This window comes from Corvus cornix, chromosome 3 (genome assembly GCF_000738735.6).
Source record: "Corvus cornix cornix isolate S_Up_H32 chromosome 3, ASM73873v5, whole genome shotgun sequence".
In the NCBI taxonomy this organism is placed as follows: domain Eukaryota; kingdom Metazoa; phylum Chordata; class Aves; order Passeriformes; family Corvidae; genus Corvus; species Corvus cornix.
The window spans coordinates 77,627,548-77,646,171 of NC_047056.1; the positions used below are offsets into that span (position 1 = coordinate 77,627,548).

The 18,624-nt window shown below is 39.7% G+C and overlaps 1 long non-coding RNA gene across 5 annotated transcripts in view; it reads right to left on the reverse strand.

Annotated features, from left to right (window-relative positions):
- LOC104692195 overlaps window positions 1-18,624 on the reverse strand; it is a 76,990-nt gene that overhangs the window by 22,455 nt on the left and 35,911 nt on the right. The window contains exon 1 of one of the 5 annotated variants that reach the window (XR_005604035.1): window positions 3,170-3,327. The exons of the other annotated variants lie outside the window; for them this stretch is intronic. This is a non-coding gene — a long non-coding RNA (uncharacterized LOC104692195). Of the gene's footprint in view, window positions 1-3,169; window positions 3,328-18,624 lie in introns of those variants that run through there. 5 annotated transcript variants of the gene reach the window in all.

Consider the following 18,624-nt stretch of genomic DNA (forward strand, 5'->3'; position numbering starts at 1 on the left):
CTAAAAAGCCAAACCAGCATTTACATCCAAAGTAATGAGAGCCTTTATCACCATTGAGTGAGTGAACCACAGAGAGGAGTAAGTGAGGAAACCAGGATGCGGTCCTGAGCAACCTGGTTTAGTGGAAGGCTTCCCCACGCATGGCAGGGGGATTGGAAAAAGATTGTCTTTAAGGTCTCATTCAAACCAAATTATTCTATGATTCTATGTTACTCTGAGCTGGCTAAAAGCCACCCAAGATGTCCTGAACCTGCATAAGCACTCTTTGGCTAGAGCAAGAGCAGGTTGCCCTGTTTTCATCCCATAGGCATGTCTAGCGACAGTCCTGAAAAATTTCAATGCAATTGCAGTTTCAAACGTACCCTAGAGAGCACTAGATTGCAGTGATATTAACAAACAACCCACTAAGTTCTGAAATCCTTTAAAAAGTTGTGGGATTTGTGGACACAACAAACTTGCTTGCCTTTGAACATCTCAGGCAGACAGGAAGGCAAACATGAAGCCACTATCAAAAATGCTGAATCAAATTTAAACACTACTGAAAACTTCATAAAAGTCAGTGAGGAAATCCTTCTTCTGTTTATTATTAATGGTTGCAAGATAACCTTTATTTATAGTGCCTTGGGGAGTTATTCAATAGGATGTAGTGACACTGATGAGAAGTATTATTTATTGTTTATACAGTTGCTTAAAGATGAAGGCACTGCATAAATACTCTGGGAAGTATAATTCCATGAAGAAGCTCTTCATTATGCATCAAAATACTTCCTGCATCAAAGTTATTCTCGACTCACTCTTTGCATCACAAGCTACATTTGCAATGCTCAGAAGGCCTGACTGTCTCCGTTATCTCACAGTATCTGATATGCAGTCAATGTAAGAAAATCATAGTTTCTATCTCGTATTCATGTAGTACCAATAATCTGCAAGGCATATTGACATCTTTTGAAAAACCAAGGAAGCAGTGGGCTTGTTTGACAGTTAGAAAAGAAAGTTTCAAAAAGTACATTAATGGACCACAGAAGTTGCATTTGGAAGTGATAAAATGGTATAATAAGGACAACATGAGCAACATGTCCCCATTTTGTGTAAGCACATTAAAATACACCATGTTATTACTAGGCTGTGCATAAGCTCAGAAATACCTTTAGTAATGAAAGACACACTTGTGTCTATAATTTCCAAAACAAATGTAAAAAGAAACTTTATGCACCCAAAAGGCAGGTCAGACAACAGAGAACACAGTGCAAAACCTCTGGTTATCACCTTCAACTCTCACTCTTTCAGTATTGCCACTAGTACCCTAAACAAATACGTTGATCACAGGATAGTTTCCACCACTTCTGTTCTCACTTTACACCAAAACCACCATCAACAGTGATTTAGTGATCAGTTAGACATGTGAACTCTGCATATGACCTAAAACACAGCAATTCACGCCAGAAACCACTCACACTGGAAGGACCTGCTGTTTGCCCCATGAGCCCTTTTGTCTTGTGTTCTGTGAATTAGGCTTCTATGAAAATTTGGCTTAGTCAATTCTTTTACATCTACTGAATATGAATATTTATATATTTGAAGCCTGTTATACCAAACACAATTCTCCATCTTGCTTCTTTTTTCTCTAAGCTCCAGGTTCCAGGGTACAAATTCTCCCAGAGCAGTCTAAGCTAGTTTTCAATGAATCAATAACCTCTAATCAATAGAGCATCTCTGGGGGTTGATTTTAAACACCTGTCACTGGGTAAAATAAATCTGTCTCAGGAGGCACCCATTCCTCTTCAGAGTTCCTCCTCAGCATCCACTTCAGAGTTGGCTGCTCGCACCAGGCACCCTGACTTCTGGTGTCCAGAATCAGAGAAACTGAGTGTCACCATCTCTGAGGTCAACTGAACTAAGCTACAGCAGCGCTTAGCCCATAACCTATTACTGTTTCAGAAACTAGAAGTTTGGGAAGCTGAAATGCTGTCTTTCTGAAGCCAGTAAATTAATCATAGAATCACAGAATGTTTAGGGGTTGCAATGGACCTTAAAGGTCATCTAGTCCCAACCCCACTGCCATGTGCAGGGACATCTCCCACTCAACCGGGTTGCTCAAGGCTTTATCCAACCTAGCTTTGAACACCACCAGGGTTTGGGCATCTACAACCTCCCCAGGTGCAAGGAGGTTTAGACTTGTTCCAGTGTCTAACCACACCTCACAGTGAAAAATTTATATATATTTTTAATGGAGGATTGGGAGAAAAAATGTCTTTATCTTTGGGAATCATGGGAACAGAACAAAGAGCCTTTTTGGCTTTTCCTGCAGAAAGCAATCCTCAGTGATATAACTCCTCAGAAATTTTTTGTATGCTGAAAAAGATTTTCTGTTAAACTTTTCTGGGCAAATCCATCTGGGGTGTATTAAGACAAATCTAGTTATACTGATCTATTACTTCTGTCTGAGCACTTAGTTTTCTTCAATTTAAAAACAACATAAGGGAGTAGGAAAATCTTTAAGCAATGAGACATGACATACTATAGCATGCTGTACTGTTGATTAATGTGTATCCCAGGTGGATGGGGAGTAAGATAAGTGCCTACACCATATGTGGTGAGTGCATTAATCAATATTAACGTGTATTAACAGGTACAGAGAAAGGGTACTGAAGAAGAGCTGGGTTTGGAGCACAATCCTGCTATGATGGCAATGGGGGATTGAATCTTGTTGACACGAGGACTCAGCCTGACCTCTGAGGCTGTGACCTTAGAACAGCACGTGCATTTGATGGACTCCACACCACAGAATGTTGCAGAAGCTAAAAGCTTACACGGATACAAGGAGAGGCAGGGAAAATTCACTGATCAGAAATATTTTCAGGCTGCAAATTCAAAGAAATATCTCTGGGTCACGAAGTCTCTGAACTGCAAATGATTGGAAGCAGGAAGAGTGCCTAAGGAAGTATCACGTATCGTGCACCCTGTTTCTATCCTCTTTCGTAGATACCTCCTTTTGATGGCCATCAGGGACAGGGCAGAGAGCTAGAGAGCCATGTGGTACAACCCCATTCAGTGCCCTTTTAGTCTGGTGGTTTATGTCCTAAATTTACAGCATGCAACGAGTCCCCATTAAGTCTATCCAACTTGCTCAACATTCAGAGTGTAGCAGTATATGCAGCTGCATGCATACCTCTGTTGATCCACTGAACAGCACTGAGACTTAGGTAACTGCCCCACTGCAAACTCTGGCAAGAATTCACCATGATCTTCTACCACAAAGACCTGATACCACCAAACTTGTGCTGCCAGTGATGCAGCATCTTCCTTGGCAGAGTTCTGGTGAGGCATGGAGCTAGAAAACCAGCAAAGAGACATAAGTCAGTGCAGTACAGGGCACTTCAGGAACTCCCCAGTATCACTGCTCCAGACACAGGAGAGGTCTGGGATTTTCAGGAATAAGGCAGCAGCTCTTGCTCTCCACTGAGTTAAGAAACATCCCCATTTTCCTTCCTGCCAGACAGAGATCTTAAAATACAACTGCCATGTTAGGGAAACCAAAGAAACAACAATAACATATTGCTTATTGGACCATATTAACATGCCCCACAGCAGTCTCATTATGACTGTTAAACTTTTACCCAAGATACTGAAATAAATGTCTTATCTCTTTATGGCCTTCTCTCTAGACTCTCTATTACTTCCAGCCCTTCCTACCAGCACCGGAACCAGTGGTTCAACACCCCAACTGCCTACTTTCAAATTAAATTATCTTCTCTAATGCTTCTAATTTAGTGTATTAATGCACATGACAAAAACAAAGATTTTGGGTTGGCTTGTGTCTGATCCATGTAGTCCTGTGTTTCAAAATCTTTTTTGAAAGGCTGAGGTGGCTTTTAAATTATAATTTCAACAGATATGTTAACCAACATATTTGAATGCTGATCCTTTTCCAGCACTGTAATTTTGAATTTAAAGAACCTTCTATTTTAAAGGTGAAGAACTCTAAAAACTGCACATGGCAGTAAAACACCTCAGCTATGTTTCATCCTTTGTCTCCATTCTAGGCAATATGAGGGAGCATCTGTAGCTTACATCCAGCTATTAGGATCTGGCCCTCTGTTGATCAATAAAGACCTCACGACTTTACTCTACACTTCAGTTCCAAGCCTTAACTACTCAGTAGACAGCCTGTAATTTCAGCAAGGGAAGAGAGCGCCTGCAGGTGTTGAATTAATGCACCATGAAAGCAGAACTCTGCTGTGTTGCAATGGAGTTAAAATCAGGCTTCTCTGCTATTGCTGGCAGTATTCAGCTCCCAGTATATTTCTGACTTCGGATACATAGGCTACCCAGTAATTTTGTCACATCTTGAAAATAGAGCAGAGAGAAAAATCCATTTAGAGTCTTACAGCCATAGGTCATATTCACCATTTGCTAACAGACTACTGTGTTGTGAAAGGAGCCTGCTTCTCCAGTCCCACCCCAGAAAGTTTCTTTCATCTCACTATAACTCTCAGAAAGGAACTCAATAACAAAAAACGTCAATGATTTCTAAGGAGAATAATATAACTTATGATGTTAAAAAAAAATATCCTCAGTAAAAGTCAAACTTTGGGAAAATAATGTATTTTGAAAGAAAAATGTTTTAATTATATTTTTTTTTTATTTTAAAATCAGAGCTGAAACATTGTACTGAGTATTTTCAATGCCACTGATCCCACTAACTTTGGATGAGAAAATTGACATAGGCAGTGAAGAAAAGCCATCACCAATGCAGCTGTTTTTTAAGCAGACACCTGCTCAGCTATGCCTCTGTGGGTCACATCTAGTTGCCATTCCATATGTGTGACATTTTTGAGGCCAGATTGCAGCTTCATCTCCCAGTACCTCAGTAAAGCTGAGAAAATTTACATGTCTTACTAAGGCCATGTTGACACCTGTCTCTGCTCCTAACCTGTGCCACTGAGTCACCCCATGGGGAGAAAGAGAAAAACCTTCAGTACTGAGGTGGAGATGAAGATGTCTGCTCAGTATTTTGAGTACAGCTGCTCTGTTCCCTGGAGCAAGACTGCAAGTCCTGGCTGGAGCTAGTCATCAAGGTGAGGTGATGTAGGCAGCTGCCTCAGGCAGCAGGCTGCCAGGTGGAAATCAGCCTTTGCTGTGACTACAGCTGGAAACATGAAGGGCAGCAGCTACTTCTGGGTGGGAGAATGAGGAGCCTTATTCAAGAAACAACAACCATTCCCCTCTTCCTCTCAGCAATGATAAATCAGGCTCCCCAAGGCTCACCGTCTCTTTTCTCCACCTTAGTTTTACCTCTCTCCTTGCTAAGAAATCTCAGATGCAAAGAGATAGACTCTCCCCAGGTAATTGCTACAGATTTTGGTGTCCCAGTGAGTGATACAGCTTATGCTACTGTTACCTTCTTCAAAGCCAGGCCAGGCCAAATGTTCTAGTTAACAAATCTGCTCATTGTATCAGTCCCCTAATATGCACTGTAGTTCACAACCTTTTGCAGTCAGAACAGTGCAGGTTGGAAGGGGTCTCCTTGAAGTCACCTTGTCCAACATCCCACTTGAAGCAGGGCCACCACAAGCACTAGATCAGCTTTGCCTATCTAGGGCAAAAGTAGAGATCATGCAATCTTTCTAAGCAACCTGCTCCAGTGTGGCATGTATGGCAAAAGCTTTTTCCTAATGACAAACCTGAATGCAGTCTCTCGCTGCTGCCCCTGGTTGTATGACCTGGCATTACTGTCAAGCACTGCAGATGTATCATCTTTGTGACTGGCCTCCAACCAATCTACCTTGCTCTAGGTACAACCTCACCAGCATGGACTGGGGAAGAGTTACTTTCCTTAGTCTACCCACCACACTCCTCCCAACATACTCTGCCTCCTTTTCAATGAGGCTGCATTGTCTCCTCCTATTCATTTGGGTATCCACCTGGTCCTTTTCAGCAGTTACCACTTGGACAGTCAGCTCTCAGTATAATTGGTGAGCTTATTTTAAGCAGAGGAGAAGATCAGGAATAGAAATTTGCAAAACACATCCATAGGAGTTTGAAAATAACATGTTCAGTTCCCATTATCCACTTGTTCTCCCTTCTGTACTCACACTGCCCACACTAGGCTCTGCCCCACGTTATTATTAAATTCAGCTGTTGGAACTGCCAGTACCAAAGCATTCACAGATGCTTTTAAAAACAGGCTTAAAATCATGATGTTCCCAAATGTAAATGGGACAACTACTATTGGTTTGATCATATTTATATATGTTCATATAGCCAGAGTGTATTAGGGTAAGAACATATATGCAGGGCAGGAGAAAGAGTACCCAGTATATTTCCCTGCTATATCCACACAAGCAAGAAGTGCAGTCCAATAAAGGGGGATTTTTTTGAGTGAAACAGTGCTGAAGACTCACTTAACACTCTATCAGAATTTCAGGGCATTTTATCTCTGACTAGCTCCAGTCTATTCCTATGGATTTGATCAGCCATGAACGAAGTGAATTAGGTACAAACAGAGAGCATATCTTTCATTTTATTTTCATGTACTCCAAGATGTCTCTATAATGTGAACTGAATATTGTAAACTGTAAAGACTATGATTTGTGCCCCAGAGGTACTCTCCTGATTTGACCTAAAATTCTAATGCAGAGATATCCGAGTTTCTTCTTTGTGCACTTCCTGACCCTAATCCTTGTCTCTCAATAGCAAGAACAATACAACCATTTAGATTGGAAAATACCTTAAGATCATTGAGTCCAACCTTTAACCCATCATTACCACTAAAAAGTGGTAGTCCACCACTAAAAAATGTCCCTAAGTGCCACATTTACACATTTTTTAAATACTTCCATGGCTAGTGATTCCACCACAGGGCAGCCTGTTAAGGGAGAGAAGGCAGGTATTGCATGAAAAATACTTCTCATAAAACACGGGCATTCTGACTAAAAATATCTCATTTCTATCAATGTGTGTTTCATTTTACTTTCCTGTCTCAGGGTGACTTTATAATGCTGTATCCCATTTTGCCTGCTCTATGCCTAGACATTAATCCTGTGCCTTTCTTTGACTTTAAGGCAGAGCCAAGAGAGGGGGGGGAAGGCGGTGGAATCTTTTGGCGGCCTGTGTTCAAAAACACAGATAACTCCCTCGGTTTCTCTCCCCAGCTCTTAGCTCTCTGCAGCAGGGAAGATGGTTGCATTCTCTTGCTTTTCAGCTAGCTTCTTGTTTGCTAGCTGAAGCAAGGAGTTTTCCTGGGACTGTGGCTTCTTCTTTTTCTCCTGGAACTGTTCAGCTTTGCTGTCTGGAACACCTTGACTGGCCCCACATCACCGGGAGGCCCCACACCGCGGCCCGGAGGGGCCCACGCCGCATCCTAGCTCCAGAGAGAGCAGAGCCACACCTACAGGAAGGACTCTGAATCTTCCAGGTCTTCTCCACAGAGAGAGGTTTTATTATTTAACATTATTCATTCTCATGCCTGCATGCACCCTGCTTGTTAAATAAACAGCTTTTTTTTCACTTTCCTCCAAGAAATTTCTTTCCAAACCTGGTGGGGGAGGGGCTGCTAAAACCTGCCTTCTATTAAAGGACCTGTTCATTTTGGACATTTCCTCCCAGTTTGTCTTAAAACAAGACATTTCCCCAGCCTGAGACTGGTTTGTGCTCTATTACTCGTTTTGCATCATTCTAACAGAAACAAAACAGATAAGAATGTTAAATATTATTATATAAAATGCCTTACTCTGAGGCCCAGAGAATCACCATGATTACGAGAAAATTTCAGATGTTCAATACCATTTTCTTTATCTCATGCCTTCAGTTCAAGAACCACTATTGTTTCCTTCTCTGCCTCACATCTCTCATTGCCCCTTTTTTGTAGCACATATTAGTGCAAACTTACATCCTTCCTGAAGCATTTGAAGGTTGCTCAGTTTATTTACATCCAGTAATACATTAATACTTTCCACTGTGCAGTATGAGGTCTTAGCTAATTCTTGGACACTAATTTAGTTGAATAGGATAATTACAACTCTCTGACATTGTTAATGATCTGATACTTTGCAAGACAAGAGATGTTTCAAATCAAATTGATTGTATTAGTAGTTTTATTGAGCAATATTAACAGAAGTGTGTTGTTCCACAGTGTCCTCAAGCAAAGCCTTTATTGGCACATTAATGGTGACAGAATGTCCAAATCCATACTAAGAGACACTTTTTATTTCTGTAAAATACAATTATGGATAGCCTAAAGTCCTACATTAGAAAATGATAACCTTCTTCACTCTTCTTGAAAGCCCTGTCTTCTGTGGGAATGTATGGATAACTGCTGTATGCAAATCACCCCACTTTATTGACATATTCTCTGTGTTTCCAGCTGCCCGTGCTAGAGAAGAGGACTATCTGCTGGAAATGGGATGAATGAATTTGCTTCTGAGGTACTGAAGTATCTGGAAGCCCATTTGATGTTAGGAAGAGGGGAAGGTAGCCAGCATCTTGCAAAATAAGATTTTTCTAAGCAATGATATTAGAGCGTTTCAAGTCTATGTGATGAGTGTTGAAAAAAACCTGGTGAGGAAGGCAAGAGGGAAGGGAGCTGGGAAGAGCAGATGTACTATACCTGAGAGAGTCAAAATAGGCCAGTTTCATAGTCATGATTTAAAGCTGTTGAGAAGCACCTCACAACCTTACTTACTATCTCAGTCTACTGGACCTAAAAGGACTTATTCAAGCCAAGGGTTTTCTCAGCTAGAAGAATGCTGCACTGGCCCTCATGCATATGATAAAAGGATCAGTTTCTCATACGGATCACAGACCAAATTCCAAAATAAACTTTTCTTCTCACCACAGCCATGTCATTTACACCAAGTGGAATGTCAAGTATCATTGAAAAACTGCAGAATTTTCAATTTTAACATTTTCCTCATGTCAGATTGCCAAGTATCCAATCTGTGTTTCCAGCTCATATATACAGACACCCTCTCTGATGCTGCATATCTATATAAACAGCTGTGATTAATAAACTAATGCCATATAACTTGAAGCAGGTGCAATAGGGTTATCTGGCACAGTTTAAGGTGTATTGATGAAGAGAGAGTATCTTCTGCCACATTACTTTAAGCATCCAAACAACAGAAAGCAGAAGAGAGTACAGTTCAACAAAATCTTTCATCTCCATCTGCCCTTTGTATTGGGTGCATTTGCCTAACATGACACATCCAGGGAAGAAAACTGAGGTAATGTATGATGTAATAAAATAACGAATTCTGCCTACAAAGTGCTGTGTCAGACCACCACTCAGAGGGTTCTACCTCAGGTGCTGTGACTGTTTTTCTCTGCTGATGGCCTTAGTTTACCTCTACTGATAGCAACCTGAATTGCACATCAGTCCCTCAGTTTTAGACACCATAGTAGTCACAAGTCTTATACTAGGTAAATACACCAAGCAGTCTGATTACCACAAAATCATAGAATCATAGTATCATAGAATGGCTTGGGTTGGAAGTGACCTTAAACTTCATCTGTGTCCAATCTCCTTGCCATGAGCAGGGACACTTTCCACTTGACCAGGTTGCTCAAAGCCCCATCCAACCTGGCCTTGAACACTTCAGGGATGGCGCGTCCACAAATCTGAGCAACTTATTCCAGTGTCTCACCACCCTCACAATAACGAATTTCTTCCTCATATCTAATCTACGTTTACCCTACCACTCCAAAGAGATATTTTGGACGAGCTTTGAACCTTGTAGCAGTGGTCAAAACTGTGGCTTGAAAGGGCTTAAAGTTTTCAGCTTGTCGTCTTTTATGGTGTTTTCAAATAAAAGTGCCAGGCAGTCTGTGGGATGTGGCAAGCGTGCCCATAACCCACTGAAGCAAAAGGCTTGTGAGGCATTGCCTTGGAGAAGTAAGACTCTATCAAATCGTCTAAGCAGCCTGTAGTTGCATAGAGTTTTGGCACCCTGCTAGATCAACAAATAGAAAAGGCAATAAAGACCATCCCAGCTAATAGGGTGAAGAAGCCTACATGGCAAACACTTCTGCCATTTCTTCTGTGTTTTGCTGCTTTCTCCCCAGGTACAAATTACTTCCTGTGCCTACAATTTTCAAGAGAGAGCCTTGAAAACTGTGTATGATGCAGCAAAGTTTGACAGCAATCCGGCAAGGTGGGCAGCTGAAAAAGGAGGCAGCGGCAATCAGGGGAGAACTGCAGACAATTGTTTCACAGTCGAATTGTAAGCCTGCGCTTGTAAACTAAAAAATCTATCTCAGATAATTGACATTTATTTGATTGAAACAGCAGGGTGCCCTCCATCAGAATGGGAGGAGACCATATGGAACAACAGTATGAGTGGAGATAATGTTTGTCTGCTGAGTGTGTCAATGTGTTTAGAGATTATTCATCGGGCTCTAGGGATTCCAGTATGGTAATGTTTCAGCTAAATTAGAATCAGATTAATTGCTCTAATCTAATGAAAAGACAATGTTTATCAAATTATTGCTCCTTCACCACACGATATTGTGGTGTCATTACTCTTTGAGTTTAAAAAAAATAAAAATAAAAAGGCTCTCTTGTATCACATCTGCTCATGAGCTCCTTAACAGTGCTGATTTCTGCACAAGAGAGTTAGTGCAGTTTATAACTCTATGAAGAAATTAATTAATTAGAGTGAAAGTTTGGTAGAAGACAAATTCTCCATACTGTGGGTAGACCTGAAATTATATTAATTGGAATGACTTTGGCTTGTTTTGGACTTAGGCTTTTTTTGGAGGGACTTTATTTTTGCTCAAATTTTGATACTTTTTTGCCTGTTTTAAATTTTATTTTAGTGGAATAAGCTTGGTTCTTTCATAGTAAGTAGCACCAAAACTGAAACATGTAGTAAAAAAATTACCATTTTTCTCATTTTCTTTCATCTTCTTTAATTTAAATTGCATCTGAAAATTGCAATTAAATGACTAAAATAACTGAGTGTGCAGATAAGATGCCTAAAATCCTTCAGATATACTTACCATTATTTAACACTTAGGGTCATTTTAGATCACCTGTGAAATGCCAACCCAGAGGAGATACAGAGCTCTTCAGCTACTTTAAAATGAAATGGAAATCTGCAGTTCTGGTAGCACTGCACTGCAAGTGCTGAGTACCTCAGAAAGTCAGTTACTCCTTTAATCTTTCCACAGCTTGAGTGGTGCAATAGCCTCCAAAGATGTCTTTTAAAAGCTGATTCCAGGTTTTTTACCCTTGGCATTTTAGAACACTTTCAGTGTATGTTATGCATGCTAAAACGCAACATTAAAATATCAGCCCTTTTAAAACTTTATCTAGTAAGCACAATCCTCAAAAGGGGTAGAAGCATGACCTCTTCTCAAAAGTGCTAATAACCCCACCAGGAATACACCTCCAGTCTGATTTTCCACTGTGTTGCCCTTACTTGATGCTACTGAAAAGCACTGGGACATTTGCACAGGACTTTGTGTATCAAACCAGAACAATAGAAGACAGTCAGTCACTTTGTCTCAGCTTAATTTATAATGGTGACACTGTGCTTGTGAGGCATTCAGGCTATGTGCTTAAGAGAGCACTGAACAAATATTTTCTAGGCTTCTATAGTAACTAATAGTTTTTCCTGCCTTAAAAGCGTCATATATCCTCCCAAGACATATTTCACTGAAATTTTATTTAATAAAAGTGAATACCTTTGTTAGTCAAGTGTTCATAATGCCTATTAAAACACATAGTTTATAAAAGTGGGCTAAATGCAACCGCAAAAGGGATTGAATGCTGAGCAGAAAGCACTGCTTATACATTCTGTCCCCAGTGCCTTTCTCTCCCAAGTGCAATTTGGCACAAAGATGCCAAGTTTTTAAGGCCAGAACCTGTGCTGGCAGGATATTTGTTGTGCTAATATTTTAGGATTCGGTGTTTTCATAAGCCATTTCCCTCCCCCTGAATTTTTCTCAGACATATACAGCTAAGTTTTCTAGCCTTCTGGAGAGACCAACTCTCCTTCAATCTTTCTTTGTGAGACATTAGAAGTTCATGGCAACTCTCCCACATAAAGCTAAGTTTTAAGCCTTACTTTATAAAACATAGATCAAAGGTGTAGCGACATGAGCAATGTAAATTGGGCTGCATAAACCAAATGCTCTCTGAAGCCATGATGACAAAGCCCTAGGCACTTGTTCTTTTCCAAGTTTCAATAGAAAGCTGTTGTTAAAACCTATTTGGCTACCTAGTTTTTTATGTATCTGTTTGAAACTAACAGACCATCTGCCCTCTTTCCCAGATTCTTCCCACTACTTTTGAAGTGAGTAAGGCTCCAGAAAGAGCCATGGTGGATAGCAGACAGACGCTTACTCTGTCATCACTTGGTGCTTGGATCTAACTTCATACCTTTTGTTCCGAGAGCTCCAGCAACAGCTTCCCCGTTGTTTGCCCTGCTGTAGGAGCTGTGAACCACCAGCCCAGCCACTCTCTGCTGGGCTCCTGAGCTCTGTACAGCACAAAGATCCACAGTCACATCGTGCTGGGCATGGAAACACTCTTCTCACAGATATATATAACTTAAGGATGATGCGGCTTGCTGAGGAATACTGTGACTCTCTGAATAGTCCACATCTTAAAAACACTATTCAGGAAAAATATACTAGTTTAGTATGGATCCATAAGCTTTGAAATACAGATGGCTAATCTAAATGCTTAATTTAAATAAATGACTTATTCATGATCTTTAAATTATCCACTACCATTATTTGGAAGTGATTTAAAGTAGCTGTAGTCCCATACGGGAGAAATGGTTACATGCTGTCGGGGAACCTTTGTTGGTAAAATGTACGGATTTATCTGTTTTGAAGCAAAAAAACGTTGTACACATAGGACACTCCATGTGGTAATGAATTAGAAGATTTGCAAACTAGCAGCAGGGGATAGTGTTTCTGAAGAAAAGTCCTTTACTAGAATCGGCAGGGTACTTCAAAATTGCTATTATTACTATCTATTAAAAATCGCGGTGTTAAAAATGCATAGAATGCTCTACAAAAAGATTAATGTTATGGTTTATTCCTTGCTCCAAAGAATTTAAAACACAGTTCTGCCTCTGGAGACATCGTTGCCATACTCACAGAAGCCTGAAGGACCCAACAAAGTTGACAGAAGTTGCAGCCTATGATAAAGAGCATGGCTGGGCATTGATTTAATACAAGCAAAACAAGAAAAAAAAGTAAGAAAAGCAGGATATTCAGATCTGAGAATTTTGACCCTGACTCCTCTTATGGTCTGGTTTAATTGCACTGTATGAAACCCTGCTCTCATTGGGAGTCAATCAAAGTTTTATTATCTATTTAAATGCAAATTCAATTGACTTCAAGGAAGTTTCCTCAGCTTAGTTTGTATGTGTGTGTGTATATGTATATATATATATACATATTTGAAACAAACTACCTAAACTTTGGAAAATAGAACTGTTTGCATTTTGATTTTGGCAGTAGAGTTTTCCTGCACCCAATCTTTGTCCAAACTGGTATGCACTAAGAAATTACACAACTTATACTTCTTTAGCTTATGTACCCAAGCAACAAGAGAGGAGGAAGATTCCCAGATAATTAATTTTGATTACAGTTTTATTCCAAGTTGTCATTCATACATGCATACAAAATTCATAAAAACTCATGGTCTTCTCTACAAAATGTCAGAGGTAGCTTTAGATCTAGGAATGGTGGCAGTGAGAGGAGTGTAAGGACTGCTGCCCTACTTACTTTCCTGTAGTATTTCTTCATTGCTTTGAAGCTGCACCAGCAGAGCAGAAGCCAGTGCTGGCGTGACTTGGTAAATATCTCTCAACTTCAGTATTCAACCATGGCATCTGCAGGGCCATCACAAACTGTTGCATCAATTTGTATGAAGATTTTCAATTTACATTTTCATTTACATTTTCAATTACATATAACTTTTTAATCTCTGACATAGACATGTAAAGTACGAAGGGAACAGGTTATATATATGCTATACAAGCAGCAGAGTAGTTTTGCAGCACAAGGGAAACTTTTCACTGTTCAATAACTCAATTTTTATCTAATTATCGCAAATTATAACACAATTTCTGAGCCAACAACATTGTTGTAACTGATTTTCTGCTTGAGCTGTACAAACGCTAAAAAACACCTGAAACTGACAAGCTCATGTGTTTAATTGAAAAAAAAAAAAAAGTTTCTGGTAAACAAAATGTGCCAAGGTTTTTCACCTGGAGCAAATTATTACAGGTGTTAATAAAACCTATTTAAATAGCTTTCCTAATACATGAGAAACTGCTTAAATAGCTCTGGATGTGGCTCTTTAGTTTTGTTTTTATGGGAGTAGCCTAGTAATTGCAGTAGAAATAAAATGACTGTAGAATTCAGTATTGCAGGACTGGTGGCTCCTGTAAAAGGGTAATAAACATTGCTGTTTGTCACAGTTGCGGACTTTGAAAGACTCACTTGTACTTCTCATCTATGTCTCAAAAAAAAACCCAAAAAACAAAATCCTAAAAAGAGCCCACAACACTTCTTCAATTGATTTGCCCTTTGTCACTGTCACAGATATGTTTTCCCTGTTTTGACAGGTAGTTGTAATTCTATTAGCAGCCCATCGACTGCCCCATGAAATCGATCTGTGTTGGGCTAGCTGGGTCTTCTTAAACTAGGTGATTTATTGCTTCTGCCTGCTAAAAAAAATTAAAAGTAAGAAGGAGAAGAAAAAAAAAGAAGGTCTTTTGCCTCCATGGTGAACAAAGTACTTAAACAGTGTCTGAAAATGAATAATTTTTAGTTTGGCTGCTGGCTGTCCCAGTGGCAGACAAGCTGTGACCTCTTGCCAGCAGCTTTGCTGAGATGCCTCCTGATGCTGGCAGGTATAAATGATTGTCAATTTTCCTTATTAATTTACCTGACTGCCTCACGTATAAACTAGATCTCATTCACCCTAAATGTCCTCAGCATCAATCTATCGTGTTTACCTAATTTTCTGATTTCTCACGGGGCTGCCCAACTCCCTGACACTGGAGAACCACTTGAAACCCATTCAATGCCTATTCACTGCTGCAGACAGAAAATAGGGCACAGAGGTGCATTTACCATTGTTGTCATTCTAGTTTAGGTCAGAAAAAGAGGTTAGCATCATACTCATCTTATGCAGTGGCATCTGACCTACAATTTACCAGGATCTAAAATGATGTCCTGGAACTTTAGATTATCTCCTGATATCTGCCTTGATTGCACTAGTTCTTTCCTCTGGATCAGAAAAATAAATTACTTTTCTACTGGCCAAAAAGCAAATTTATGTTGTTTCAGGTTGTTGTGTGGAGCTTTTCCATTATCTGAAAACACGAATTTTTGACTGTGGATACAAAGAGATGAAGAATACTTTAATGTACTTGGTTATCTTAACCAAAAGTCAAAGTCAGTTTCTAGCTGCTTTTTCTAATAGGCTGTGTAATCAAAGCAGAGATTTAAAGAAGGAGAAATACTTTTTTCCCAAATTTAGTACCCCTCCTTTTTATATAATGATAGAGTCATTCATTTTTTCATCAAGCATGTGCAATTTGTTAACAAATCCTGAACTATTTTTATCGTGTACTAGAAAGGGTTACAAAAGTACAGAGATGCTGGATTGTAGGTGGTCATCAGGAAGAAAGCTGACCCACCCAAAATGTTGCAGTAGTGAGTTCTTTTTCCCCTAGTCTTTTTTCCTTCTGACTCAATTTAAGATCCATTACAGATCTAAGAGAGCACCTTAATGCTGACTCAAAAGGCCCAAGGGGTGAAAAAAAAGTAACCCAGCAGTTGTGTGACTTTAAGAAAGGAGAAGGATGCCTAGAAGAAAGTACACATGTATGCACTGAAGATAAAGGAAGAAAATTCAATAATATCCACTTGAAACAGAGCAAAATAATACAGCTGGAAGTAGCTATTGAAGTTGATACACTATGCTTAGTAAAGAAAGAATATACCAAATAAAAGACTGAGATGAGTAGGGAAAGAAGAAGCTGTCTTGCAACACCTACATCAGAAAAAGGATCTAGGACATCTGGGCTTTATTTAGTCCTTTCAAATATTAAAGCCTAATGAAAAACACAGACCGTTGCTCAAGACAACACCTTTTAGAAAGATACTGGCGGAACTGATTTGAACAAACTAGCAGAAATTTCTCAGGTAAGATTCCAATGAAATGTCTCAGAACTCAGTGACTGCAGTACTTGTAGATAAAGGAAACATTACTAGTGAAAAAAGCACAGCCTGAAAACCAGCACTAAGCAAAAAAGGGGTGCATTCAGGGCAGGTTTTGGACAGGACCACATCATCAACCTTCGTTCCACAAACACAAAGCCCCCTGCTGGCAAGACACCCTCAAAGACCTCAAACTGGATGGCAAAGCAATCCCCCAAATAGAGGTGACAACGGGATCTAGACCAGATGACCTCCCACTTTTCTGGTCTATTCACTCCCACCATAGCTCTTTTCTCTGTGGGTGTGGCCCAGGTTATGATTTTGTCAAAAGACAGGAAGACATTTCCCACCAGGACTTGGGGCTGGGGTGAGGGTCCTCAAAAAGTCTTCAAACCCATACTTATTTTAAAACTAAGCATTGACCTTCTTCCTTGAATTTTATATTGCCAGATGTAACAGTAATTTTGTTACTGAACATGTTGACTGCCAGACAACAGCCAGTGGGACATTCTGGATGAAAGTAAATCGGGTTACTCATTATCACAGGAGAAGCTGTCCTTTTGAGAATCTGTGGAATCCAATATTACTTGCTGAAGAAACCTTTCATAATACTGATAAATGTCAACCATACATGGGAGTCTCCACAGAAAACAAGGACTTGCCAGCCCTGGCAGTTCCCCAATACGGCATTTGACACTGATTTCAGCTGAGTATAAATATAGAATAGTGTATAAAGGACATTGGCCTCTCACAGCAAGGAGACTCTGAATTGAATTTAGTTATAGAAAAGACAGGTTCTGAGGGAGACTGTCTTGCACAAAAAATTCTTCTTCCTTCCTTGTCTTTTCCCAAAGGATGAGACCATAAAGAAAACCTGTGTTTTTTCTTGTCTTGGAGATGTATGTAAGGATGTTAGACTGGAGAAATGTAGTGAAGAAAACACAAATGTGAAGATACCAGCAGGAGTTGTCAGCCCAAGGGGTGGAAGGAAACTGCTAAGTATTAACTTTACAGAACTAAAAGAGGCAGCAGGTTCAAAATGAATAAAAAGGCAGGTGACAACAACAGCAAACTCTACCGATACTTGAGATATCTTTGCCACAAGAGGCAGTCATCATATATGCCTGAACAACAGGCTCCTCTTATAATGGTGAAGTCTAAGGAGCAAATCTACCTAACTTGTGTATCTGACTTTCACCTATATTTTCTGCACCAAAAGTGGCATTTATCTCATACTTAAGTCCACATAGCAGACATAAGTCTGAGTTTACATCATAGCATACATCTGAGTTTATCAGAGGAGTTCAGAAAGCAACTTGTTTGGCCTGTGTTTAGTCAAATGAATGAACTCCACTGATGACCTTGGTTGACCAGCAGTGACCACAGCAGCAAACTTGACACCTACTCAGCTGTGGACATTCCCACCTAAAAGCAGACAAAATTAGCCAAGCAGTTATCTGAAAGAAAGTGCCCAAGCTCATTGAGTAGTGGAGACATGTCCTCTTAAGGGATTTTAGACTTAATTTAAAAGTCCTAGAGAAAAAAACTTGATAGGACTGGAAAGGAAACAATGCAGAAGGTGATTAATGGGTAGCTATAATCACAGTGTGCTTGATTTGTTTTCCAACACAGAACAAATCCTCAAGTTAGAACTGCAGTAAACCTCATCCAGCTTTTGAAGGGAATACAGTCTGTTTGTCTTCACTGAACTGAATCCTCAACATACAACAGCTAATTAAAGACTCCAAAAGTCTGTAAATACTTTGACAAATATTGATATATAAGCCTGAGATCCTCACTTGGCTACTTGGCTAAGTCCTGTCTCATTTACTTCAGTGATGCTGCAAATGACTATGGTGATTTCATCATCTGAAACTCCTAATAAAACAGCTACTCCAAGATGTATGATGAGGATCTTCCAGATACAAAAACTGAAGAAATTACTTTTTATAAAAAAGGAAAAATGGAATCACTCACTGTACATGCCTACTGTTGCAAGATATCCGGGAAGAATATTTCCCAAAACCCTTTTCATTAAAATGAACAATAAAACAAATTATCTAATTCAGAGCTGACTCACAGCAGAGAAATATTATCAAGCACTGGACTCTGCCAGAGTCAAACTATTTACACCACTCAGACCAATCTGGCCTAAAATACTTAAAACATGGTTAGTTGGATGCTTACAGTCTGATGCCTCACATTATCATGTAAGATTTACATCCTGAGGAGTATTTTTTTCCATCCCTTTTCCTAATTCACAGCGCCACTGGCAGCAAATATCTAGATATCAATTTTTCAAATTACACCTAAAGTCTACCTGTGGTATCAGTTTTTATTATTTTCCTATCCACTTGATGATAAACCTACCCAAAGGTTATAAATAACACAAGTCAGCAAGCAAAGGTACATAATTAAGATGCATAAAATATA